Here is a 27,417-nt window from a genome sequence, read left to right on the forward strand (position 1 = left end):
ATTAAATTGGTTTATACAGCGATGGATACCCACAATTAAATAGCAAGGTGTTTTCTCTTGTTGCCAGAATCTGCTTTCCTGGTAGTTCAGTTATAAAAGGAGGCAAAAATACTCTGTAGATTTGTCTTCAGGTGTGTGTTCTAAAGGGAGAGAAAGAAAAGAGAACTCAGGAGTTCTCACCTAATTCACCTAATTCATCTTTGCTCTGCTTACAAGTCATCCTTCCATCTGCCTTATAATGCCCAGTCTTCCTGCTACTCTTACTCAAGAAGTGGTTGTGTATCCAGCATTCAACTTCAGAAACCATCATTTAATTCTTATTATTAAAAGAACAGAATTGTGCCATTATTATAGAACTGCTTTAAAACAAATTTATCCACTTCTAGAGCATACTTCCAGTGGACTTCTTATGTTTAACCATCTAATCAGAGATAAAGCTATCAAAAGTTGCTGATGATGTCAAGTATGATCAATATCATTATATTCCATTTCAAAGGTTAACCTCAGATGGGAGCCACATACCCTCTTCAAGACATTTCATTGAACAGAAAATTTCAATCAGTACGTTGATCGGTCTACCTTTGTATCAAGCCGTTAACTTAGCTGACCTTCAAAGTCATCATCCAGGCTGCTTTGAGAAGATGCTTGCAAACCCTATAGAGATCCTGCCAGCTTAGGTCTGGGTCTCCATCCCATGGTTCTGCAATTATTCCCTCCCTGATGACTGCAGCCAGATTACCCTCCCTAGCAGGATCAGCAATGTACTTTGTCCCTGTGAGGCGAGCAGAAGTAACGCCATGGCAGGCAGCTTAGATTAGGAGTAGGCCTTCCTACTTCTGGGTGGTAAGATTATCAGGCCACCTGGATACATCCAATCAGCTTTCGCTTAACACTGACCGCTGTTTGCCAATTAGGAAATTAGGAACGGGTCAGAAATCCCCAGGAAAGTCCTGTGTGTGTGAAAGTTTTGACCAATGAAATTGCTTTGCAAACTTGTAACCAATCTGCTTAAACCAACTACCAACGGCGTGTGCTCACCCTATAAATTTGTGTAACAGCTTGGGCTCGGGGCTCTCTGACCCCGCACCACTGCGTTGGATGCGGCAGGAGCCCTGACTCGAGTCAGCAATAAACTTCCCTTTTTGCCAGTTGCATTGTCTTGGAGGCCTTCTCTCTTCCCGCTCAGGGATTCGGACATTGGGCATAACAGTCCCCAGAAGCAATTTTGGCCTGAGGCAGGAAGTATTTGACCAGTTTCTTAATGTGATATTCTAAAAAGATAGGTAGACAAATAGGTAATTGACAGATTAGAGAGATGATAGATAGATGATGTTGTTGTTTAGTCACTCAGTCAGACTGCCTGATTCTTTTGCGACCCCGTTAATAGATAAATAATAGATGGTAGAGAGAGACAGATGATAGATAGTAGACAGATAGACAATAGATGATAGAGAAGATAGAAAGATAGAGGATAGGTGGATAGATAGGGAGACAGTGATGATAGATACATAGATAGGAAGACAGACAGATACAGATAGGTAGACAGGTGAGGGTGTGTGTGTATGCACAGCTTGGTGCTTGCTGCTCGTTTGCACAGATGCTGCGGTGCCCCAGCTGCACTAACCAAGCTTCTGTCTTAGCCTTACTTGTAGCTGCTAGTCTAGGATTCAGTGCACTGCTGGTTCTAGGGGTCTACTTGGATCTCATTAGGTACTCCCCTGGGACCAGAGCTTGCCGCCTGCTGACTGCCCTATGTACTGACTACCAACCAGGAGACTTCCAGTACTGCACAGAGCACCTTGCTTTTATGAGAACTTCTTATGAAGAGACTCTGGCATCTTGGCTGGAAACCATTCGAACCTTGCGTTCACAGTGAGCACTGATGGCTGTGCCTCAGGGACAGTCTGCCTTTCCCGTCAGACCTCCACTGTGCTCAGCTGGCTCCACTCATCTGAGTGCTCAGGTGCTCCTAGTCCCATTACTCAGCCATTTCCCACCGTCCACACTAGCATCTTAGACAATATCACTGGAAAGTCCTAAAGGAGATCAGTCCTGGCTGTTCACTGGAAGGACTGAGGCTGAAGCTGAAACCTCAATACTTTGGCCACCTGATGTGAAGAGCTGACTCATTGGAAAAGATCCTGATGCTGGAAGGGATTGGGGGCGGGAGGAGAAGGGGACGACAGAGGATGAGATGGTTGGATGGCATCACTGACTCAATGGACATGAGTTTGGGTAGACTCTGGGAGTTGGTGATGGACAGGGAGGCCTGGCGTGCTGCAGTTCATGGGGTCGCAAAGAGTCAGACATGACTAAGTGAACTGAACTGAACTGAACTGAAATGAACTAGAAAGTCATTCGGAATAAGAGTTGCCAGATTTAGCAAATAAAAGTAGAGGATGCCCAGTTAAGTTTGAATTTCAAGTAAACAATAGATTTGGGGACTTCGCAAGGAGATCAAACCAGTCAATCCTAAAGGAACTTAGTCCTGATTGTTTGTTCATTGGAAGGACTGATGCTGAAACTGAAACTCCAATACTTTGGCCATCTGATGCGAAGAACTGACTCACTGGAAAAGACCCTGATGCTGGGAAAGATTGAAGGCAGGAGGAGAAGGGGATGATAGAGGATGAGATGGTTGGATGGCATCACCGACTGGATGAACATGAGTCTGAGCAACCTCCAAGAGTTGGTGACAGACAGGGAAGCCTGGTGTGCTGCAGTCCATGGGGTCACAAAGAGTCAGACACAACTGAGCGACTGAACTGAACTGGTGGTCCAGTGGATAAGATCCCACTGTGCAATGCAGGTTGCGAGTTAGATCCCTGGTAAGAGAACTGAGATCCCACATGCTGCGGAGCAAGTGATCCCATATGCCACAACTAGAGAGCCTGAATGCTGCTACTTGTGAAGCCCACACACTCTGGATCCTGTGTGCTGTGACTACTGAGCCCACAGTCACATCAAGAGTGCTGGCGTGCCGCAACGGTAGATCCCGCATGACACAGTGGAGATCCTGCGTGCTGCAAGTAAGACCCAATGTAACCAAATAAATAAATATATATTTTTTAAAATGCATAAATTTTAATGTAAATGAGTTCTGTGCAACTCTAAAAAGTTCTTCATTTTTTATGTACAGTCCACATTTATCTGGGTGTCCTGTGGTTTACCTGACAACCTTAACTGGAATGCCAGGTTGAATTCATAAATGCCTTTTGAAGATGGTAGCCTCCGAATCTGTCCTATTACTAATGTTTTCTTGCTGAAATTGGCTGCACTGGTCTCCTCACAGCCTCCTACAAGAAGAGCATGATCTGTCTGCCTGGTAGCCATTGTAACCTTGGGGGAGATATCCTGGTTTTTCAAAGCTTACCTTATTTTTGGATTTGTTCCTGGTCTTTGAAATTAACAAGGAACCATTGTCTGAAGGAACCATTGTCCACAATAGTTTGAAGTTTCTTAGGGATCTGCTATTCTCAAGGAATTCCAACAATATTCCAGCTCTTTTGTTGTGTCTCAGACTGTTGGAAAAAGAAACACTCTAGCTCCCTTTCCCACTTTGGATAAAATGTGAGCATCCTTTAGCTTCTTAGTCTGAAATGCATCATGTCCTCCTCCCTTGCACTGATTTTTTTCTGCCCCCACCTTTCCACATCTCATCTCTGTTCTTTTGTCACTGTCAGTTCTGCAGGCAGTTTCTCTGCTGTCCTGCTTATCCTAAGGATAATGGTTCTCAACCCTTCCTGTAAATTGTAATAATCCAGACAGATCTGAGAAAAGAGCCATGCCTGCTCCCCAGGATACAAGTCATTGGGGCAGAGCACTGAAAGCTGTAAAGGCTCCCCAGGTGATTGTAACATGCAGCGGGATGTGGAAACCCTGCCGCAGGGCACCCTTCCAGAATGAGGACTCCCGGGTGCACCTGCAGTCCAGGTGTGGGGCAGCCTGCTGATCCAGCACTCCACAGCTGCCACATTCTCATTCAAGCATAATCACCCTCTCACATCCGAGCATAATCTCTCCCTCTCAATGCCATTACCAGTGTTTTCTGACGATATTGGCAAACATCCTCAAACCCATCACAATAGAATAAAAGCAGAAAATTATAGAATTACAATCCTGTAGCACTTTTCAGTAAAATCCTGTGCAATTTGTGTACACGTGTTCAAATTTTTGGTATTGACTAAAAAATCCATCTACACTTTCAATTCAAGACTGGGCTGCATAGTCAATACAGAATGGAAAAGAAAATAACCTAATCCTATAGTAATCATTACATTCTAAATTGTATCCAATTGTGTATTAATTAGAATGAAATCTTTATAGCTCAATTCAAAGTTATCTATTATACTATTTTCTATTTCATGCTCACTCACTTTCTTGCCATTTAAAAGTATTTCTCTTCAAAACAGTTCACCAAAATTAATTTATGACTTCATAGGCTCGTTGACGTTTTCATCTACATGGAACATTTCTCTTCACACAAGGCTCTTTTATAACTTTCAGTAGGCTCAAACAGCAATGGAAAGACATTCTCCTGTCTGTCCAGAAAGAAAGGCAGAGAAGATTCCTGGTGATAACCTGCTTTCAGCCCAGGTGTTCGCTCGAGTCTCCTTGCCAACCATGATAGGAATGACCTTGTCCCCTCTCTTATTCAAGTAGTAAGTTCCCCGTCCCATTCACTGCATGTGTCAACACTCCTTTTCTGCCTCGGAGGCTTGAAGGATTTCTGGGCAGCTGACTGATGTATGATACTGATTTTCTTTACCACTATTAGGGAAATATTGGAAGGAAGCAAGGAAAGGAGGGAGCGAGGAAGGGTTAGAGAAGGAACGGAAGGAAGGCGAGGGGAAGGAAATTCACTTAGCAAAACCTGACAATGAATAAAAAGCAGTAAAAATAAAATGCAGGTTTCAATGACACTTTTATATTCCAGTCCTAAAATTTTAGCGTTCTTCAGAAGTGAGTTTGGGTTGAGACACCTAGAATTATCAATGTCCTGTATCTGAAACATTAAAAGCCTCTATCAGTTTCACTAAGAAAAGTAATGGATCTTCAGAAATATTGGCCAAAAGCTAAAATTCCAACACGTCACACACAGTCTTTGCCATGTAACTATAAATTCAAACCAGAAATGGCTATCGTTCTACACTCATGTTTTCAAGCCAATGCATGGCACATAATAGATAATCAGTATTTTTGAATGAAAAAAGAAAAACTGGTTATATCTTACCATCACTGTTTCTTCCAATTCACCCTCTAGATGCTCAAAGACATCTTTCCAAGAGTTCCTCCTTTCTTAACCTGCTCACTTCCCAACTTAGATCCCCAGAGAATTTGTTGGATGCCCTTGTCCTTTTTCTCTCTGATTGTCTTCTAGAGAACACCTGCACCATCACATGTGGCTCTACTAAGGATTTCTGCTGTGTTATGACCAAGGCATAGGATGCTAGCTAAGCCAGGGGAGTCAGACTCTGTTCTTTTGGCAATCTGGGGTTTGATAGGGGTGAAATCACTGTTTTTCTGGCCACCCAAACCTCCACAACCCATCCCAAGATTTTGAAGCCAGGTTTATTTCATGCCAGCCCTGCTGAGCTAGCAGGCCTGATCTAGATTGTTGTTCTTAGTCAAGAGGAAATGTTTTAAACTTCAGCTTCAGGTTTGAACTCCCTGTAAACGAAGTCAGTTCCTTTGGAGAGATTGAGTTCTCTTCTTATCGCTTGCTTCTCCCTATGGACAAAACATCTGAGCCTGACTCTGCATGCTGCCTTGGAGATCCCTCTGGTCTGCTCGACTCTCCCCTCCTGGCTTAGAATCTTTATTATCAAGGGGGAGGCGAGGCTGTCAGGGGCCCAGGATTTTCAGCCTGCCTCGCTGATGGGGCTTCCTTCATAGCTTGGTAGGTAAAGAACCTGCCTACAATGCAGGAGACCTGGGTTTAATTCCTGGGTCAGGAAGATCCCCTGGAGAAGGAAATGGCAACCCACTCCAGTATTCTTGCCTGGAGAACCCCATGGACAGAGGAGCCTTGTGGGCTACAGTCCATGGCATCTCAAGAGTTGGACATGACTTAGTGACTAAGCCACTACCTACTGGTTGTTTACCACAGCCGCTTGTGTTCTCACCTCATGCTAGTAGATTTCCATGAATAAACGTTTCTTTACTTGTTTCTTTACTTGTTCCCAGTTCGCTCAATGGGTAAAGAATCCTCCTGCAAGGTAGGAGATCCAGGAAACGCTGGTTGGATCCCTGGGTTGGGAAGATCCCCTGGAGGAGGGCGTGACAACCCACTTCAGTATTCTTGCCTGGAGAATCCCATGGACAGAGGAGCCTGGCGGGTTACAGTCCACAGGGTTGCACAGAGTCGGAAGACTGAAGCAACTGGGCATTCACGCATGCTCTTAGGAAAGTTTTCAGAGACTTTCAATGATTTGGTGTTTTTAAAATATAATGTTCACCGGTGTTGCTCTTTTCCCTGGGGTAGGGGGGAGAGCCCACAGAACTCCTTAACTAGCCTTCCAGAAGCAGAACTCCCTGCCTGGAAGTTTTATTGCATCATGCCACATGGGTCACCGTCTCCGGCTCTGGATTCCTATCATGGATTTGATGCTCTGGAGAGATGTTTACATTCTATTAGTATTAGTTTCACCATGTGCATTTTGGGATAATATGAATCCTTGTTTTAAAGAGTTACCAAAGCAATGTAAAAATAATAGCAGAATAAAAATACAGTGCCCAGTATATCATGAACTCTTATTACATTTCTGTTCTGATCTTGTAGGAAATGTGGAACTATGGATAGAGTTTAAACAGGGAAGTGTCAGGAGGAGACATGCATTTGAGAAGCATTGCTCCCAGTGAGTAGGCCAGGTGATGAGAAAACCAAAATAAAGCATGACGGCTTGGGAGGGGCCGCTGGAAACTGAGGAGGGAGACATGGAGGAGGAAGAGTTAACAGGACTTGGTGTCCAGAGAGATGCCAGGAGGGGGAAGTCAGGGAAGGAGGTATGAGATGACTTCTGGGCATCTGACTTAGATGTGGATAGAAAGTCTGGACCTCTTCTCATGAGCCAAGTCTTATGTTTCACTGGTGTGACCTTCAAGGCCCTGACCCATAAAGAGCTGGAGCAAACTTCAGATCTAGGTTCTTTTTTTCCAGTTTCTGGACCTCAGCCCTCTTGGGTTGTTGCTGTTGTTTAGTGCATTGAAAGTAACTCAGTACCTACCTACTTTCTAGAGAGACTAAAATAAAAATAACATCAAATGTCGAGGATATGGAGAAATGGCAGGTATGTAAAATGGCTTCCCTGGTGACTCAGATGGTAAAGAATCCTCCTGCAATGCAGGAGACCCTCTCAATTCCTGGGTTGGGAAGATCTTCTGGAGAAGGGATAGGCTGCCCACTCCAGTATTCTTGGACTTCCCTGGTAGCTCAGACAGTAGAGAATCCACCTGCAATGCAGCTATCTCTATCTCTGTGTTGGGTTCTGTCTCTGTGTTGGGAAGATCCCCTGGAGAAGGTAACGGCTATCCACTCTAGTATTCTATGTGGAATGTATATCTGGACTTCCCTGGTAGCTCAGCTGGTAAAGACTCTGCCTGCAATGCAGAAGTAGTAGTGGTTTTAGTTGCTCAGTCATGTCCGACTCTTTGTGAGCCCACAGACTGCATACAGTTTGCCTGGGTCCTCTGTACATGGGATTCTTCAGGCCAGAATACTGAACTGGGCTGCCATTCCCTTCTCCAGAAATACAGGAGGCCCCAGTTCGATTCCTGGGTCAGGAAAGTCCTCTGGAGAAGGGATAGGCTACCCACTCCAGTATTCTCGGGCTTCCCTGGTGGCTCAGATGGTAAAGAATCTGCTCGCAATGTGGGAGACCTGGGTTTGATCCCTGGGCTTAGAAGGTCCCCTGGAGGGGGAGGGCACGGCACCCACTCCAGTATTCTGCCTTGGAGAATCCCCATGGACAGAGGAGCCTCGCGGGCTATAGTCCATGGGATTGCAAAGAGTCGGACACAATTGAATGACTAAGCACAGCACAAAATGGTACAGTCACTGAACACTGGAAACTTCTTAGAAAGTTAAATATACATCTATCCCATAACCCAGTAATCCCACTCCTAGATATTAAGCCAACAGAAGTAAAACACCCACAAAAATTTTAAACGAGAATATTCATAGCTTCTATATGCTTAATAGTTCCAAACTAGAAGCAGCAAGTCCATTAATAGAAAAATAGATCAATTCTTTGTTGATTTATTTTTATGCAGCAGAATACACTTCTCATCCATAGAAATGGGTGAATGATTGATATGTGCTACATGCAACATGGATTAACCCTTCAAACTCTCTCACAGAAGGAGCGCCTTCTTCATGGGGCCTCACATAAAAGAGCACAATTGTACGATTTCATTTGTTTGTCATCTGCAATAGGAAAAATGAATCTGTGTTGGTCAAAATCAGGTCAGTGGTTGCAAGGAAGGGGTGGGTTGCAGCAGAGGGACTGATGGAAAAGGGAACAAGGGAATCTGCTAGTGTGATAGACATTACTGTATATTGATAAGGTTGTGAATTACATGGACATTTGTCAAAAATGACTGAACATAAGATAAGTACATTTCACTCTTTGTAAAGTACATCACCATAAAAAAAAATCTTAAAAATTAGTCAAAACTCACCTGCAGTCTTGATACTTGCCTCCTGGTACACACCAGTGCTAGTCATGGTGTCAGGGCCATGTATATAATGTACTACGTTCTCTGCCTTATGGCCAAAAAAATGTTCACTTAGCCTCCATCCAAGTGAAAAGCTTACTTTTCTTGCTCTTGTCATCTGCCCATTCTCTTTCAAAAGGCAATACCAAAAAGGAAAAGAAAAAACCACTCTCCATGAAGAACTAGAAGAGCAGATTAGCAGTAAAAGTCACTGGAGACTTAACTTTCTGGGACAGGATATCCACTCAGGAGCCTTGGAATGTGGAAGAGTCTGGGCCCGGAGGGGATAGGTCACCAAGGCTGCAGATGCCTCTGGCAAGTCCTGTCCAGGGCAGGAGTCTGGCTGCTGAATCACACAGACATTACTCAGCAAAAGTCTGGGAAGAGTTCAGATAACTTTCCAAGGGTCTGCAGCTGTGGGTTACGGCTTCTATGATGAATTACAACTCTACTTAATTCTATGTTTTTCAGAAGAGCATGAAAGAGAAATGGCTTGAGATTATTTTTAGCTTATTTTATGGGAATGAAAATTGGACTTCTTTTGACAACTCTCCAAGTTACTACTTGAACAAGTACAATTTTGGTGTGATTTCTCTTTTCTTGACTGTCTTCATCAATAAAAGACATGAATAACAGTGACAGATTAGGAAATGAGGACCTTGTTCATTGAGTGATGAGACACATTTCACTGCTAAAACTCACAAGCCCATTTGTTCTCCCATTCATAATCCAGACCCTGGTCCTGAGACTTGCTGACAGTGTCAGACGTTCGCCCTCCTGGGACGATTCGACCACAGTCAAACCACTGTTACATCATGACATCAGTTCCTCAGAGCTGTGAACTGGTCTTCAGGCAATGGATACATGACTCCAAGCAAATCAGTATTTATTAGCGGCTGTTGAGATATGAATTGTGTTCCTCTCCTTTCATATCATCCATTTATCAAATGCAGGATTTAATTTCAGTCTCTCCAGCTAAAGTGGTGAATCAACATTAACCAGACGACTCTGGATGGTGTTGCACAGCCGTTCTGATTTACCTTCCATATGGGCATCTCTTTAAAAACAACTGCCACACTTACCAACAGTGCGCATTTTTAAGACCTAGTGAACAAACACATTATTTACAAAATCTGTAATCAGGGAACCTGATCCAACTCATTAACTGTATGACATCCCACTCTTTATTTAGACAGTTTACTGGCTATGGACTTTCGTATGGGATCTGTCATTTACACTTCCTGATAATAAAACTTAATTGAAATTTCATTCCTGTACAAGCAAGATGCCAGTTTAACAGATGGTCTGTAATTGTTATGTCCACATATTTTATATGGGATGGTATCACAGACAATTTTACACAACTGCTATTCATTTAGAGATGAGGTTTTTTAAGGCATCTCTTTCATATTAAAACCCTTATTGTTTAATATGAGTGTAAAATCTATCATTGAAATTAATCAGTTGAAATTGAAAAAAATGATTATAACCATCCTACTGAAATGAAATGAATGACTAAAACCTGACCGCTATTGTTGAGGACAATGAGAATACTGGTACAGAAACATCTAGGTTCGTGTATATGAGGCAAGAATTGACCCAGAAGGGCACAGTATATCCTAGTGTATCATATTCTAACAAGTACCTGTCTCTAAATTTTAATGCTGCTTTGATCATTCCAAAATCTTTTCATGTTCTTCTTAAATTTTGATTTTGGGTCCACTGACTTTACTAGTCTGTATTCAGAACGCCAGGAATTCTCACCCTTAAGACAGAGATGGAAAAGGATTTACAGGAAGGAATACATAAGAGGCCCTGAACGTGTACAGAGGAATTCCAAATATGTTCATATAATCCTAGTGTTACATATAATCCTAAGTGTTACATTCAGTGAAATTTGAGTACCTGTCATCAGGTTAATTTTAATTTTTTGTGTCATGTTTAGAGAACATGTTACAGGAATTTAGCAATACAGTTTGAAAGTAAAGTCAATTCAATTCAGCTTGAAAAACTGACTTGTTTCTCTTTTGTAATGGTGGTAACTTTCACCTCCCTTCTCTACCTCCTCCCCAAATAATTTCAGTTATCTACTGCTCACAGTTTTTCTTTTTCCTACCCCAAACCCATTCTCTCTAAAGAGAATTAAATAAACTCATTCACCCCAATACAGAAAGGATGTATAAGACTCAAAAATATGATTTCCCCAGGAGTATTTACATTTCAGCCAGAGTACACACCTTTGTGGAGAAAGAATTATATGAAATATCAGACATTGATGAGTAAAGGAAGCCCCAGAGTCTCCCAGATTGTACCATCCTCTGGTGGCTTTCTTAATGTATTCCTACATCCTATCCTGCCCTCCACATTCAAGAAATGAACCGATTAAATAAGGAAACATGCCATCGTGCTTTTCTTAGAGGAAATGGGGAGGAAGACAATAAATAGAAAAGATGGGAAAAGTGAAAAGGGCCTGCTAAAGGTATTGAAAGCCTACTCTTGTATTGACATATTTATAGGTGAAATAATGTGTCTGGGATTTGCCTTAAAATTTTTCACTTGGGAGGAAGGGAAGGTGGCACTGATAAAGTAAGACTGTGTTGTACTTAGTTGCTCTGTCGAGTCTGGCTCTTTGCGACCCCATGGACTGTAGCCCGCCAGGCCCCTCTGTCCATGGGATTCTCCCGGCAAGAATACTGGAGTGGGTTGCCATGCCCTCCTCCAGGGGATCTTCCCAGCCCAGATCGAACTCAGGTCTCCCGCATTGCAGGCGGATTATTTACCGTCTGAGCTACCAGGTAAGCCCCAAAGTAAGACTAGCCAGGCATCGATTATATTGAAGTTGGGTAATGGGTGTAAAGAATAATTTCACTGTTCCCCATTTTCATGTATGCTTGAAATTTTCGTAGTATAAAGTAAAAGAAAAGAATAATATTAACTCTTCATCTACAGTAGTAGTAGCAGTGTTAGTCACTCAGATATGTCTGACTCTTTCATGGAATGCCACCTGCCAGGCTCCTCTGTCCATGGAATTTTCCAGGCGAGAATACTGGAGCGGGTAGCTATTCACTTCTCCAGGGACCTTCCCGACCCAGGGCTTGAACCTGGGTCTCCCGCATTGCAGGCAGATTCTTTATCTTCCTCAGACAAATTACCAACTTAATTATACATGACAGGAAATACATGGCCCATGCTGTCTTAGAGTTTACATTTTGGTATGCGGAAACAGGATAAACAAACACAGGAAGGAAAAGAACTTTCCTGTTTATCATTGAGGGAGAAATCAACCAGACGTATAATAAAGAAATTATAGGAAAGGTGTTTTAGGTAACATAGCCGTGGACGGCCTCTCTGAGGAGGTTCCATTTAAGTTGAGACAAGTGTTAAGATGATCCATCCATGTGAAGAGCTGGAGGATGTTCAGAAATAAAAAACAAAGTAGCTCTCCTTGGTCTCCTGCTCCTTCCTGAATATTCTTTGTGAGTCCACAGTGAGGTCTGTGAGTAAGTGAGAACTCCTCCTGTATCTGTGACTCCCAGAGATTCTATATTCTCATGCTAGGCAATACTCAACCTTTATGAATTTGTTTAAAATTGTAGCTGAAATCGCTTAAACTAGCTTTATGGCAGCTTCTTTTTCCTCTCTCACAAGTAAACTCCAGCTCATGACCCATCATTACTCCTTGGAAATCCCTGTATTTCCTTAAGTTTCAGACCCTTGGTTGCCCTGTGCCTTAAGTGCGCTGAGAAATTGAAGATAAGGTAGGATTTTGGAGGTTATCTGACTTTTTTCCAGTTGTTAAAGTGGGAGCTGCTCTCTTTCCAGATTTCTATATCCTTAGAAGAAGCTAGAAGCCCGTATACTATTTGGAATGAGGCATGATATAAAATAAATAAAATAAGATGATACTCCTATCAAAGCTACAAATAACATAGGGTTTTGATATGTTAAAAAAAGAAGAGAAAAAGGATGCCGTGTTCTAAAAGTATTATTGAATATGAATGATAATGTGGTAAAAGTACAAACTATGAAATACAGTTAATAAAAATAAACTTCCTACAAGTTGAGATTAAGAATATACTTCCCTATCAATATTTATAAGATGACGATTATGGGTCAACAGTTGTGAACCTAGGTTGAACTATCTGGCCCAAACTCAGTTTTCTAGAGCTGTAGAGTGAGAGACACAAAACAGATTTACCTTCAATATAACTCCTTTCCTTAAAGAATTCGCCTGCAAAGCACGCTCCCCTCCTTGTACTGATTTTTGAGCAGTGAGGAGCCAAATCCGAATTGCTAACAGAACTATTTGACATTCTATACCAGGAGCAGTTATAACCTATAAAACCAAACAGTTTGGTACAAGCAGCTAGGCAGCATATTGCACTTAGGTCAGTCTTTTGCCCCTGGAAGAGAATACGCAAAAGTGTTCATGGCTATGCTAGCCCAGAAAGACTGCTGGGAAGGATACTTTGCTATAGTCTTAGGAGAAGCTGTAGCAAGAAAGACATGAGACACCATCAGAAATACAGCCTATTGTGATGGGCGGAAACGTGGACCTACCCTGCTCACCTGCTAGAGGAAGTTTGAATCCACATAAAGGACAGAAGTGGTCTTTTCTACCAGAAGGAATCACTAAAAAGGTGGGCTTAGAAGAAGGAAGAAGCTCAAGACACAGGTAGGAGTCCTCAGGAGAGCATCAGTGTTTTCCTTGAGGGCATCTAGAACTAACACCCAAAAAAGATGTCCTTTTCATTATAGGGGACTGGAATGCAAAAGTAGGAAATCAAGAAATGCCTAACAAGCAAATTTGACCTTGGAGTACAGAATGAAGCAGGACAAAGGCTAACAGAGCTTTGCCAAGAGAACGCACTGGTCATAGCAAACACCCTCTTTCAACAACACAAGAGAAGACTCTACACATGGACATCATCAGATGGTCAACACCGAAATTATATTGATTATATTCTTTGCAGCCAAAGATGGAGAAGTTCTATACAGTCAACAAAAACAAGATTGGGAACTGACTGTGGCTCAACTCATGAACTCCTTATTGCCAAATTCAGACTTAAATTGAAGAAAGTAGGGAAAACCACTAGACCATTTAGGTATAATCTAAATCAAATCCCTCATGATTATAAAGTGGAAGTGAGAAATAGATTTAAGGGACTAGATCTGAAAGACAGAGTGCCTGATGAACTATGGACAGAGGTTCATGACATTATACAGGAGATAGGGATCAAAACCATCCCCAAGAAAAAGAAATGCAAAATAGCAAAATGGCTGTCTGAGGAGACCTTATAAATAGCTGTGAAAAGAAGAGAAGAGATAAGCAAAGGAGAAAAGGAAAGATATGCCCATTTGAATGCAGAGTTCCAAAGAATAGCCAGGAGAAATAAGAAAGCCTTCCTCAATGATCAGTGTAAAGAAATAGAGGAAAACAACAGAATGGGAAAGACTAGAGATCTCTTCAAGAAAATTAGAGATATCAAGGGAACATTTCATGCAAAGATGGGCACAATAAAGGACAGAAATATTATGGACCTAACAGAAACAGAAGATATTAAGAAGAGATTGAATGAATAAACAGAACTATACAAAAAAGATGTTCATGCCCCAGATAATCACAATGGTGTGATCACTCACTTAGAGCCAGACATCTTGGACTGTGAAGTCAAGTGGGCCTTAGGAAGCATCACTACGAACAAAGCTAGTGGAGGTGATGGAATTCCAGTTAAGCTATTTCAAATCCTAAAAAAGGATGCTGTGAAAGTGGTGCACTCAATATGCCAGCAAATTTGGAAAATGCAGCAGCGGCCACAGGACTGGAAAAGGTCAGTTTTCATTCCAATCCCAAAGAAAGGCAATGCCAAAGAATGCTCAAACTACCACACAATTGCACTCATCTTACACACTAGTAAAGTAATGCTCAAAATTCTCCAAGCCAGGTTTCAGCAATACATAAACTGTGAACTTTCAGATGTTCAAGCTGGTTTTAGAAAAGGCAGAGGAACCAGAGATCAAATTGCCAACATCTGTTGGATCATCAAAAAAGCAAGAGAGTTCCAGAAAAACATCCATTTCTACTTTATTGACTATGCCAAAGCCTTTCACTGTGTGGATCACAACAAACTGTGGAAAATTCTTCAAGAGATGGGACTACCAGACCACCTGACCTGCCTCTTGAGAAATCTGTATGCAGGTCAGGAAGCAACACTTAGAACTGGACATGGAACAACAGACTGGTTCCAACTTAGGAAAGGAGTACGTCAAGGCTGTATATTGTCACCCTGCTTATTTAACTTATATGCAGAGTACATCATGAGAAATGCTGGGCTGGAAGATGCACAAGCTGGAATCAAGATTGCCGGGAGAAATATCAATAACCTCATTTATGCAGATGACACCACCCTTATGGCAGAAAATGAAGAACTAAAGAGCCTATTGATGAAAGTGAAAGAGGAGAGTGAAAAAGTTGGCTTAAAACTCAACATTTGGAAAACTAAGATCATTGCATCTTGTCCGATCACTTCATGGCAAATTGGTGGGGAAACAATGGAAACAGTGGATGACTTTATTTTTTGGGGTTACAAAATCACTGCAGATGGTGACTGCAGCCATGAAATTAAAAGACACTTACTCCTCCCAGAATATTGGAAATAAAAGCAAAAATAAACAAATGGGACCTAATGAAAATTAAAAGCTTTTGCACAACAAAGGAAACTATAAGTAAGGTGAAAAGACAGCCCGCAGATTGGGAGAAAATAATAGCAAATGAGGAAACAGACAAAGGATTAATCTCAAAAATATACAAGCAACTCCTGAAGCTCAATTCCAGAAAAATAAATGACCCAATCAAAAAATGGGCCAAAGAACTAAACAGACATTTCTCCAAAGAAGACATACAGATGGCTAACAAACACATGAAAAGATGCTCCACATCACTCATCATCAGAGAAATGCAAATCAAAACCACAATGAGGTACCATTACACGCCAGTCAGGATGGCTGCTATTCAAAAGTCTACAAGCAATAAATGCTGGAGAGGGTGTGGAGAAAAGGGAACCCTCTTACACTGTTGGTGGGAATGCAAACTAGTACAGCCACTATGGAAAACAGTGTGGAGATTTCTTAAAAAACTGGAAATAGAACTGCCATATGACCCAGCAATACCACTTCTGGGCATACACACTGAGGAATCTAGATCTGAAAGAGACACGTGCACCCCAATGTTCATCGCAGCACTGTTTATAATAGCCAGGACATGGAAACAACCTAGATGCCCATCAGCAGATGAATGGATAAGGAAGCTATGGTACATATACACCATGGAATATTACTCAGCCGTTAAAAAGAATTCATTTGAATCAGTTCTAATGAGATGGATGAAACTGGAGCCCATTATACAGAGTGAGGTGAGCCAGAAAGATAAAGAACATTACAGTATACTAACACATATATACGGAATTTAGAAAGATGGTAACAATGGCCCTATATGCAGGGCAGAAGAAGAGACGCAGAAGTACAGAACAGACTTTTGAACTCTGTGGGAGAAGGGGAGGGTGTTCGAAAGAACAGCATGTATATTTTCTGTGGTGAAACAGACCACCAGCCCAGGTGGGAGGCATGAGTCAAGTGCTCGGGCCTGTTGGGCTGGGAAGATCCAGAGGAATCGGGTGGAGAGGGAGGTGGGATGGGAGACCGGGATGGGGAATATGTGTAACTCTATGGCTGATTCACATCAATGTATAACAAAACCCACTGAAAAATAAAAAAATTACAAAAAAAAAAAATAAAATAAAAGACACTTACTCCTTGGAAGGAAAGTTATGACCAACCTAGACAGCATATTAAAAAGCAGAGACATTACTTTGCCAACAAAGGTCCATCTAGTCAAGGTTATGGTTTTTCTAGTAGTCAAGTATGGATGTGAGAGTTGGACTATAAAGAAAGCTGAGCACCAAAGAATTCATGCTTTTGAGCTGTGGTGTTGGAGAAGACTCTTGAGAATCCCTTGATTTGCAAGATCCAACCAGTCCATCCTGGAGGAGATCAGTTCTGAGTGTTCATTGGAATGACTGATGCAGAAGCTGAAACTCCAGTACTTTGGCCACCTGATGATATAAGCTGACTCATTGGAAAAGACCCTGATGATGGGAAGGATTGAAGGTGGGAGAAGAAGGGGACGACAGAGGATGAGATGGTTGGATGGTATCACTGACTCAATGGACATGAGTTTGGGTAAACTCTGGGAGTTGCTGATGGACAGGGAGGCCTGGTGTGCCACAGTCCATGGGGTCGCAGAGTCAGACAGGACTGAGCAACTGAACGGAACTGAACTTTTCAACTATTCTGAGTGTGCAAATGGGGCAAAGGGCTTATGCATATTGATGGTCTACCATATGCTACACGAATGGTTCTCAAGCTTTGGTTAGTGTCAGAATCACATGGAGGTTCATAAAAAGACAAAGAATCTTCTCCTACGTCAATGCACTTGGGCTTCTGCTCTTTAGCAATTCATAGGTGATTATGATAGACATCAAGTTTGAGAACCACTACAGTACTAGGCACCTAATAAGCATGGCCTCATTTAATCTGTTATTCTATTAAAGTGAATAGTGCTGCACTTATTTTACAGATGAAGAAACCAGGGCTCAGAGTGACTAAGTAGCCAGTGAAAGTCACAGAGCGAATTTTAAGTGGCAGATTCAGCGTGAAAACCCGTGTGTCCACCTCTAAACCCACACTCCTCCAGTTCTGCCACACAAGGACTCAACACTTCCATCATGCGCTTCTTAAAGAGGGTGATAAAGCACAACCCGGTGGTGCTAGTGGTAAAGAACCCAACTGCCGGTGCAGGAGATGTGGGTTCAGTCCCTGTCTGGGAGATGCCCTGGAGGAGGGCATGGCAACCCACTCCGATACTCTTGCCTGGAGAATCCCATGGACAGAGGCTACAGTCCATACAGTCGCAGAGAGCCGAACACGACTAGTCGAAGCAACTTGGTATGCATGTAAAGGACAACTTCTCCACCCTGAGCCTGTAAAGTAAACCAACATTGTTTCCCATGTCTTATAAGAATTATTTTGCTTTGCCTTTAAAAAAAATGCAAACACAGTGGATTATAAAAGTCTTCTCTCTTAGAGGATCCATTAATTGAACCCCCTCACTGCACTGCCATCCATGTGCCTATGAGAAAGCTGAAGAATTTGGGGAAACACGTAATTAAGATCCAGAAGGGAAGCCAAGACTGAAGAAAAGCTTCCAAAGGATGGAGTGACTGCCAGCAAGGCTTCCCAAGGGACTTTCCTGAGACAAATGAGGTGTGGACATAGGTGGTTTTCTTACAAAACTACCAGGAAGGCAGATAAGGGTTCCTAGGAGTATAAACAAGGTTAATTAAGGACAAGAAAGGAAAAGGAGGTATTATTGTCCTTTTGGAGGGATGAAGGGAAGTATGATGCTCTTTTACTGTTGTATCAGGAGAGAAACCAGTGCCAGAGAGGATTATTCTAAACCTATTAAGAAATGAAAGGAGAATTAGACCCACAGACCCATTTGGAAGCTAAGAGCAAAATGGCTTTCTATGTCTGCCAGTGCAAAAAAAAAAAAAAAAAAGAAAAAAAAAACCAGAAACCTAGAACAATTTAAACATATTTACCCAAGAGATTTGGACCACAGGAACTTTAAAAGATTGGAAGAAGAGATTGCCATCAAAAAAATAAAATAAAATATGAAAAGCTCAGTGTGGTTAATGTTTAACCCTCAAATTCAATTCAACTTTGCCCTAGATTAGAGGCCCACAATATATTTCTGCCAAAAATAAAAAATAAAAATAATTACTCTTTCTTTTGAGATTTCTGCAGTATGCTGGTGTTATTCTGCATTATCGAAACATCTAATGGGTATTTAACTGATTCCCATACTAATAGTCTCTAGTAAATTTCCTAAAAATGTTCTGAATTCTGTATTTTGAAGCATATAAGAGTCCAACGCAGGCCTTGAAAAGTTCAAATGGGCCATTTTTCACAGTTTGTTTGAAGCAACAGTGCCTTTCCTCCATAGGGATTGCATTTCGATGGGGTGACCCCCCGGTCAGCTGCTGGAAATTTCCCACTTTGAGAAAAGCTGTACTTTACTATGCTCTTCAAGAATGTATTCTCCTTATTGTGTCTCATTTGATTATAATTAATTGATTATTTATCTCCAGATCAGAGCTTTTCAAACTATAGGTTGTGACACACTAGTATCAGCCAGTCATGAAATCAGTTTAGTGTATCCCAGTCAGCACTGGAAAAAAAAAAAGAAATGAAACAGAATACAAAAATTAATTTCAAACCATATCATGCATGCGTGCTAAGTTGCTTCAGCTATATCCGACTCTTTGCGACCCTATGAACTGAACTGTAGCCCGGCAGGCTCCACTGTCCATGGCATTTCCCAGGCAAGAAGACTGGAGTTGGTTGCCAGTTCCTCCTCCAGGGGATCTTCCCGACCCAGGGATCAAACCTTCGTCTCTTATGTTGCCTGCATTGGCAGGTGGGCTCTTCACCATCAATGCCACCTGGGAAGCTCAAACCATACCATACTCTTGTGATGAGTACTGTTATTCTGTGTATTGTTTTGTGGCGCACATGGGTATGCAAGTATGGGGGTTTGTGTGTAAGCTGAGTCACAACACAGCATGAATTTCTCATCTGGACAGAAGTGTTTGAGAGCTGCACTCTGTGGGGCTTCTCAACGGTTGTCCCAACTCTAGCTTCTCTCTCCTCATTTGTCCTGCACCCCGCCCCCTCAATCAAACGAATCGTTACAACTATGCTTTGATTATGTAACTCTTATCCGTTCATTCTCTACTCCATTCAACAGATGTTCAGCAAATATTCACTCTCTGCCAGAGCCTGGGCTACCAGAAACAAGTCACACCTGTTCTATCCTGCTTCCAAGGAAAGAGACTGTACCCAGGGCATCAGGCTCATTCCCAGTTCAGGGGTCAGCTCCTGCTCCCCATTACCCATCAAATCAAGAATAAACTCCTCTCATCTGTTAGGCTCCTCTTTGATCTAGCTGTTTCCATCCAGACTGCTTTTCCCATTGTCATTGCTGGTTCTAGCTGCCTTGTCTACAAACCTGAAGATAACCATCTGCGTACCATGTTAATTCTGACACTTGTGTTCCTCTTCCATTACTGATGCTGTCTTTGCTTCTCTCCTCCTTAGCAAACCCTCCTCAGCATCCCTGGATCTCAGCCCACCCTCCTCCTTTCTGAACATGCAGCCCGTCTATGGGCCACAGCTGGTCGTCATCCCAAACCCCAGGCCCCTTGCTGCTCCAGCTATCATACTCAGCTACCCAGCTAGTGCTCCTCCGCAAAGCACTTCTGAGTCCACTGTCCCTTTGTTTAGAATGTCTCCGGGACCTGTGTTTCCATCACTTTTCTTGAAAGCCTATTTCACAGTCTAGTAGGTCTCACTGTCTAGAGAATTTTTCTTGTCTTCCTCTGAAAATGGCCTTTTCTTAATTTCAATCTATTATTCCTAGTTATACTGCTGATAACACCATAAATAATACTTCAAATTTTGGGAAAATAAAATATCTTATCCTCACTTAATACTGTTAGTTTAAATTAATCCTCAGTCATCAGTTAATCTCACTGCTCATTATTGAATTCTAGCAGTTGATCATCATACATAATCCTGAAAACAAGGCAACTCAAGCTAAAAGCAGCTGCAGGCTAGGATGAGAACTGTCATCTTTCTCTTTCTGGAAGAATCCAGGAATGAAAATGGACTCCCCGATCTTTGATGACCTGGCCTCATTTGATTTCCTTTTGGCTTTATCATAAAAGGAACTGAAAACATTTAAGTAAAACATTTAAGAATTTGCTGTGACATATTTTCTTTGTATGTCACCATCTGCCTGCTTCATTTGTGAATATGGCAACAATTACTTAGTTTCTACCTGGTCCCAGGCCCTTTTAATTAAGTGCAGGGGATCAGAGATGAGTTAAACCAGTCAAGCTGTTCACTGTCTAATCAGGGAAGCAGATTTGTCTTGCCAGCAGATTACAGAACATCAAATGGGATAAGAAGAATGGTTGCAAAGGTGGGGAAAGAAGCAGCTCTCTCTATGAGAGTCATGACAGTTTCCCCAGGAAAGCTATCTACACTGGGTCTTGAAGGGCTAAGTAGAAACTTCCTAGAAAGAGGAAGAAGAATATTCTGGACAAAAGAGTACAGTATATGCAAATATGCAGAGATCTGAAAGTTGCTCCATACCCAGAGAGCAGTGAAAAAGAAGGAAGACTGCAACCTACAGTACATAACTAGGAATGTCTGGAAACAACCTTGAGTATCTGTGAAGGATTTTACACATGCTAAGGAGGTTAGCGTTGTCAGAAAAATCTTCAGAAGCTGATTGCTTCTTATCAGGAAAGTGATGAAAAACCTAGACAGTGTGTTGAAAAGCAGAGACATTACTTTGCCAACAAAGGTCTGTATAGTCAAGGCTGTGGTCTTCCCAGTGGTCATGTATGGTTGTGAGAACTGGACTGTAAAGAGGGCAGAGAGTCGAAGGACTGATGCTTTCAAACTGCGGTGCTGGAGAAGACTCCTGAGGGCCCCCTGCACAGCAAAGAGATCAAACCAGTCAATCTTAAGGGAAATCAACCCTGAATACTCATTGGAAGGACTGATGTTGAAGCTGAAGCTCCAGTATTTTGGTCACCTGATGTGAACAGCCAATTCACTGGAAAAGTCCCTGATCCTGGGAAAGATTGAGGGCAGAAGGAGAAGAGGGCGTGAGAGAATGAGAGGGCTGGATGGCATCACTGACTCAATGGACATGAAACTGGTCAAACCTCGGGGGATGGTGAGGGACAGGGAGGCCTGGCGTGTTGCAGTCCATGGGGTCTCAAATAGTCCAACACGATTGAGCGACTGAAGAACAACAAAGGAGGTTAGCCGGGCTTCCCAGATGGCGCTAGTGGGAAAAAAAAACCCCTCTTGCCAATTCAGGAGACACAAGAGACATGGGTTAGATCCCTGTGTCAGGAAGACCCCCTGGAGAAGGGCATAGCACACACTCCAGTATTCTTGCCTGGAGATTCCCATGGACAGAGGAGCCTGGCGGGCTACAGTCAATGGGGTCGCAGAGTTAGACTGAAGCAAATTAGCACCCAAGGACATTAGCATTCCTTCTGAAGCCAACTGCAAATCAGTGAAGGATTTTCTTAATGAGAGATGGAGGGGGGCGCTGGTCCAGGTTATTTTACGTAAGCTATTGTGAAAGTAGTACAGAGAGCAGACTGGAGACAGCCCTTTACAAGCAGGCTTAATTTGAAGATTGTTGCAATACTGCAGCCAAGATAACATTTTATAAAGGAAACACACACACACACAATCTACCCTTCAGTGGAAAAAAGGTGTTTTTTTGTGTGTGTTTATTTTCTTAAAGAGAAAGTAACTGCTTCTTTTCAAAGAAATTTGTTACATGGAAAGAGCATCTTGAAAAGCGATGTTTTGGGATATTTCCATTGCTGTGTAATTTTATTGCAGAAAATGTGCGTGTGACCTATAACAACTCTCTTTGGGTATAAAATTCTCTAACATATTTAAGGATCCTCCATTTGAAGAATTTCAATGGATTTTAAACATATCTTTGTCTGTGTGTGTATGTGCACTTGTGCATGAATATATGTGCTTATTCACACACTGGATAAGAAATATACACATATATAAACATATATAAACTTCTCACCCCCTTCTTCTTCTTCCTTTCAGATAAGGCTATAACATAACCAATTCATATCAGAGGACACAGATTAAATTACACAAGGCTTCCCTGGTGTCTCAGACAGTAAAAATCTGCCTGCAATGCAGGAGACCTGAGTTCAGTCCCTGAGTTGGGAAGATCCCCTGGAGAAGGGAATGGCTACCCACTCCAGTTCTCTTGCCTGGAGAATTCCATGGACAGAGGAGCCTGGGGGTTGCAAAAAGTTGGACACACTTTCACTTTACTTTTAATACTGTAGATACACTGGCAGTAGGGTAAAAGTTCTTTTAAAATAATAAATGTGGCCCACAATGTATCACCTCCATTTGCATGTATTTGTATTCATGTAGTAATTTACTGAACTACATCAAGGATTAAAACCCATTACTAAAGTAAAAACCTAAAAAGAGAATTTTGAAGACCTCTGCTTAATTAGGATGTAGAAAATCATGTAACTCTGGGACACGATAACAAGAAAACCCCAGAAAAGCAAAAATATACTTTTATAACATCCTCTAAGAGTGTTAGACACGGATAATGCTGGATGAATGGTATTCCAAAGAAAACCAAGCCCTTTGTAGCTGAACAAAGAGGTGGAGCAGCATCCTTTCCTGAAGGTGGCAGATGGAGAAGCAGGCCTGCCATAGCTAAGAAGGTCTGGGGAGGGCAAGGAGAAGTTAGGGGAGCCTTGGATGACAATGTAGGCTAGCAGGACATGTTGGAATCTGGAAGAGCCCCAAAGGCAGAAACACATTACTCAGTCCAAAAAGTCTCCCATTCTACCAAAAATTATGCCAAGAACGTGGCAGTGATGCGTAGTTCTGCACATTTTCATGCTGTGGCCACTTAAGTTTCACTCAACCATGGTGAAGAGAGCTTGGAAAACTGGAGCACTGAACAGAGAGACCCGGGGGTTACACCTTAGTAGCAGGAGAAATCTAAACCCAGAATAAGGTCTAGGCAGGAATTACAATAACAAAGGATTAAAAATAAGCCTTGAAAAGATTAAGCTGCTCTCTCTACCCCTAGTAACTGAACTCACTGCCCAACAACATAACAAAGGTCATGTATGCAAAGTTATGGGGCTTCCCTCACAGCTCAGTTGGTAAAGAAGCCTCCTGCAATGCAGGAGACCCTGGTTCGATTCCTGGGTCGGGAAGATCCCCTGGAGAAGGCAGAGCCTACCCACTCCAGTATTCTTGGGCTTCTCTTGTGGATCAGCTGATAAAGAACCCGCCCGCAATACGAGAGACCTGGGTTCAATCCCTGGGTTGGGAAGATCACCTTGAAGAAAGGAAAGGCTACCCACTCCACTATTCTGGCCTGGAAAATTCCATGGACTGACTGTATAGTCCGTGGGGTCACAAAGAGTCGGACATGACTGAGTGACTTTCACTTTTTTCTTTTCCATGAGAAGCTTACAGTAGCACTGATACTCAATGGTGAAAGACTGAAGGGTTTCCCTCCAAGATCAGAAAAAAGGCAAAGATGGCTGCTTTCACCACTTCTAATCAAAACAGAATCCTGCAAATTCTAGTCAGAGCCATTAGTCAAGAGAACGAAATAAAAGACATCTCAATTAGAAAGGAAGAAGATATACAAATAACCAACAAGCACATGAAAAGATGCTCAACGCCACTAATTACTAGGGAAATGCAAATCAAAACCAAAATGAGATGCCATCTCACACCCCTAGGAGGACTCTATCACAAAATAGAAAACACTGTGGTGACGAGGATACGCAGAAATTAGAATCTTTATATACTCTTGGTAGGAACGTAAACTGGCACAGCTGCTGTGAAATACAGTATTCTGTTCTCAAAAAATTAAAAATAGAATTACTGCAGGATTCAGAAAATCCAATTTTGGGTCTATATCTCTAAGAATTGAAAGCAAAGTCTTAAATATCTGTACACCCATTATTCGCAATAGCTAATATGTGGAAGCAACCCACCGTCAATGGATGAATGGATAAGCAAAATGTGGAGTAGGAGATTGTATATTGTGCCACAGTATGGATGAGCCCTGAGGACATTATACTAAGTGAAATAAGCCAGTCACAACAAGATAAATATTGCATGATTCCACTGATATGAGCTATTTAGAGGGGTCAAAATTGTAGACACAGAAAGTAGAATGGTTGCAGGGACAGGGGAGGGGAGAATGCAGAGTTGTAGTTTGAGTGGCACAGAGTTTCCGTTTTATAAGATGAAGTGAGTTCTTGAGACAGAGGACATGGTTGTATGATGTTATGAATGTATTTAATACCATTGAACTGTACATGCAAAAATGGTTGAGATGGTAAATTTTCTGTTATGTGTACTATACTACAATTTAAAAAATTGAAAAGAAAACATAATCATGAATAAAGAAAAAACAGAACTGTGACAGAGTTTTAAGCATAGACCTATGTATGATCTTTGAAGAACCTAAACATATTCACACGCTGCATGTATCCTAAGGCACTTTAGTCGAGTCCAACTCTTTTCGACCCCATGGACTGTAGCCCACCAGGCTCCTCTGTCCATGGAATTCTCCAGGCAAGAATACTGGAGTGGGTTGCCATGCCCTCCTCCAGGGGATCTTCCTGATCCAGGAATCAAACCCGTGTCTCGTGTGTCTTCTGTATTGGCAAAAGGGTTATTTATCAGTAGCACCACTGGGAAGCCCCAGGGAAACCTATACACGTTACTATATGATAGGTAACTAATAAAAACCTGTTGTATATCAGAAGGAACTGTACTCAATACTGTGTAATGGGGAAAGAATCTACCAAAAAAAAAAAAAAAGAGAGAGAGAGAGAGTGGATACATGTATAAATACAACTGATTCACTCAGATATACACCTGAAAATAACACAATATTGTAAATCAACTATATTCCAATAAAAATATCTTTTAAAAAGAACCAAAACATACGCAATAGTAGCTCAATAGTCAACAGAAGCAAACAAAAGTGTCAGGAATCTGATGATCAAACCCTACCTTTTTCTCTCCTATAAAATTAACACTGAAAATTTATAATATCTGAATAGGAAATCTATGTGGAAATTAGCTTTCATTATTATTCAGGTTTATTTTAAGATTTGATAGAAATCTAGGTTTATAAAGCCATAGGATTATAAAGCCTAGTGTTGACGTGTTATGAAGCTAAAAAATAATTCCAAATTCTTTTTCCCAAATTGAGATGAATTTACTAAATGATGGAGAGCAAAGTTGAGTTTAGGGTCTTCCCAAGTGGCTCAGTGTAAAGAATCTGACTGCGGTGCAGGAGATCCAGGGTTGCTCCTGGATCAGGAAGATCCCCTGGAAAAGGAAATGGCAACCCACGCCAGTGTTCTTGCCGGGGAAATCCCATGGACAGAGGAGCCTGGCGGGCTAGAGTCCATGGGGTCGCAGAAGAGTGGGACACTACTTAGCAATAAGGAACAGCACAAGATGAGTTCTACCCGATTTGTTCGCAGGCTTGTACCACTTCACACTAGAATGCATTTTGTTGGCACGGTTGGTCCTTAAGATGAACTTACAAAGTAAAATCCCCTTTGTATATCAAGGGTTTTGACATATTGTATCTGGGGATAGTATGCAGACACACCTCAGGAAGGGTGCTGACTCTCTTACTCCTCACTGTGTTTCTAGCCCATCTAGCCAACTCCCACTGTGTTTCTAGTAGACATCTAGCCCACTCCCATTACGGAACTGTGTCTTCTTCTAAAAGGGTCTATCATTTTTCATGTCTTAATAAACATCACTTTCTCAGTCTGTCCAAGAACTATATCTTTCAACTCTGATCGCCTAATCAATATCATGTTACAAAATCACAGAGTGTATCAGGTTAGGTGTTATGCTTTTGCTGTTTTTTAACTCATCTATGGAGATGAGTTAAGAAAGAAAAACACTGAATGAAATAGCTGGTTCATAAAGAGTATACAAAAATGACTAGCACCCATGATAAAATGTTCACATCCCTAATGGTCAAGGGAATGCAAAGAAAAAAATTAGATATTTTTATCAATGTCAGAGAGTTTTTAAAAAACAATTATTAAAGCTGCTCAAGTTTTTGTGAAATGGGTCCCTTATATACTACTTGGAGTGAGGGGTCTAAATTTGTGTAATCCTTTTAGGAATCAATTGGGAAATATCTTGCAGCATCTAACAAAAATCTCTAAAAATGTTTATTTCCTTAATATCCATTTGGCTTGGTACTTATATTTTGGGGCATTTGTTCTGAGAAAATAAAAGCATTGAGAGTTTCATCATAATATAGCTTTTATAAAAGCAAAGATTGGAAACAATTTAAACCTTTCATACTCAAAATTCTCCTCCAAAAACACCTGTAACTAATCTTGTCTTCTCATCTTTTGTCTTCTAGAACTTAGGTACTCTGGTAAAGCGTTGCTGGCTGATACTGTTGCCCCACAAAAGTTATTCAGTTATTTCTTCTCTGTGCCTTCTGGTTATCTTTCTCACTCAACAGATCATAAGCAATTTGAAGGCAAGATCTTTGTACTTCTCCCTTCACAAGATCTAATAGAGAGCAATCAGAACCCTCTGTGGGATCCATACAACGCTGATCATGTTCCATTTCCATTCTTCATTTCAGTGGGCACAAGGCCAGTAGAGCCCGCAGACCGCCTCCAGGGCCTATGCTGAGAAATGTAGAGGGCTCTGCTCCCCAGGCAGGTGAGTGGTAAAGAACCAGCAATGCCGGACACCTAATGGACTCAAGTTCCATCCCTGGGTTGGGAAGATGCCCTGGAGGAGGCCATGGCAATCCACTCCAGTACCCTGCCTGGAGAATCCCATGGACAGAGGAGCCTGGCAGGGTCCAGAGTCACGAAGAATCAGACATGACTGAGCAACTAAGCATGCACGCACTGCTGGCTGAGGAGGGGCTCACCATATCTGATGAGCAGGCTGTGAGTGGGCTGC

This window comes from Muntiacus reevesi, chromosome 2, assembly GCF_963930625.1.
Source record: "Muntiacus reevesi chromosome 2, mMunRee1.1, whole genome shotgun sequence".
In the NCBI taxonomy this organism is placed as follows: Eukaryota; Metazoa; Chordata; class Mammalia; order Artiodactyla; family Cervidae; genus Muntiacus; species Muntiacus reevesi.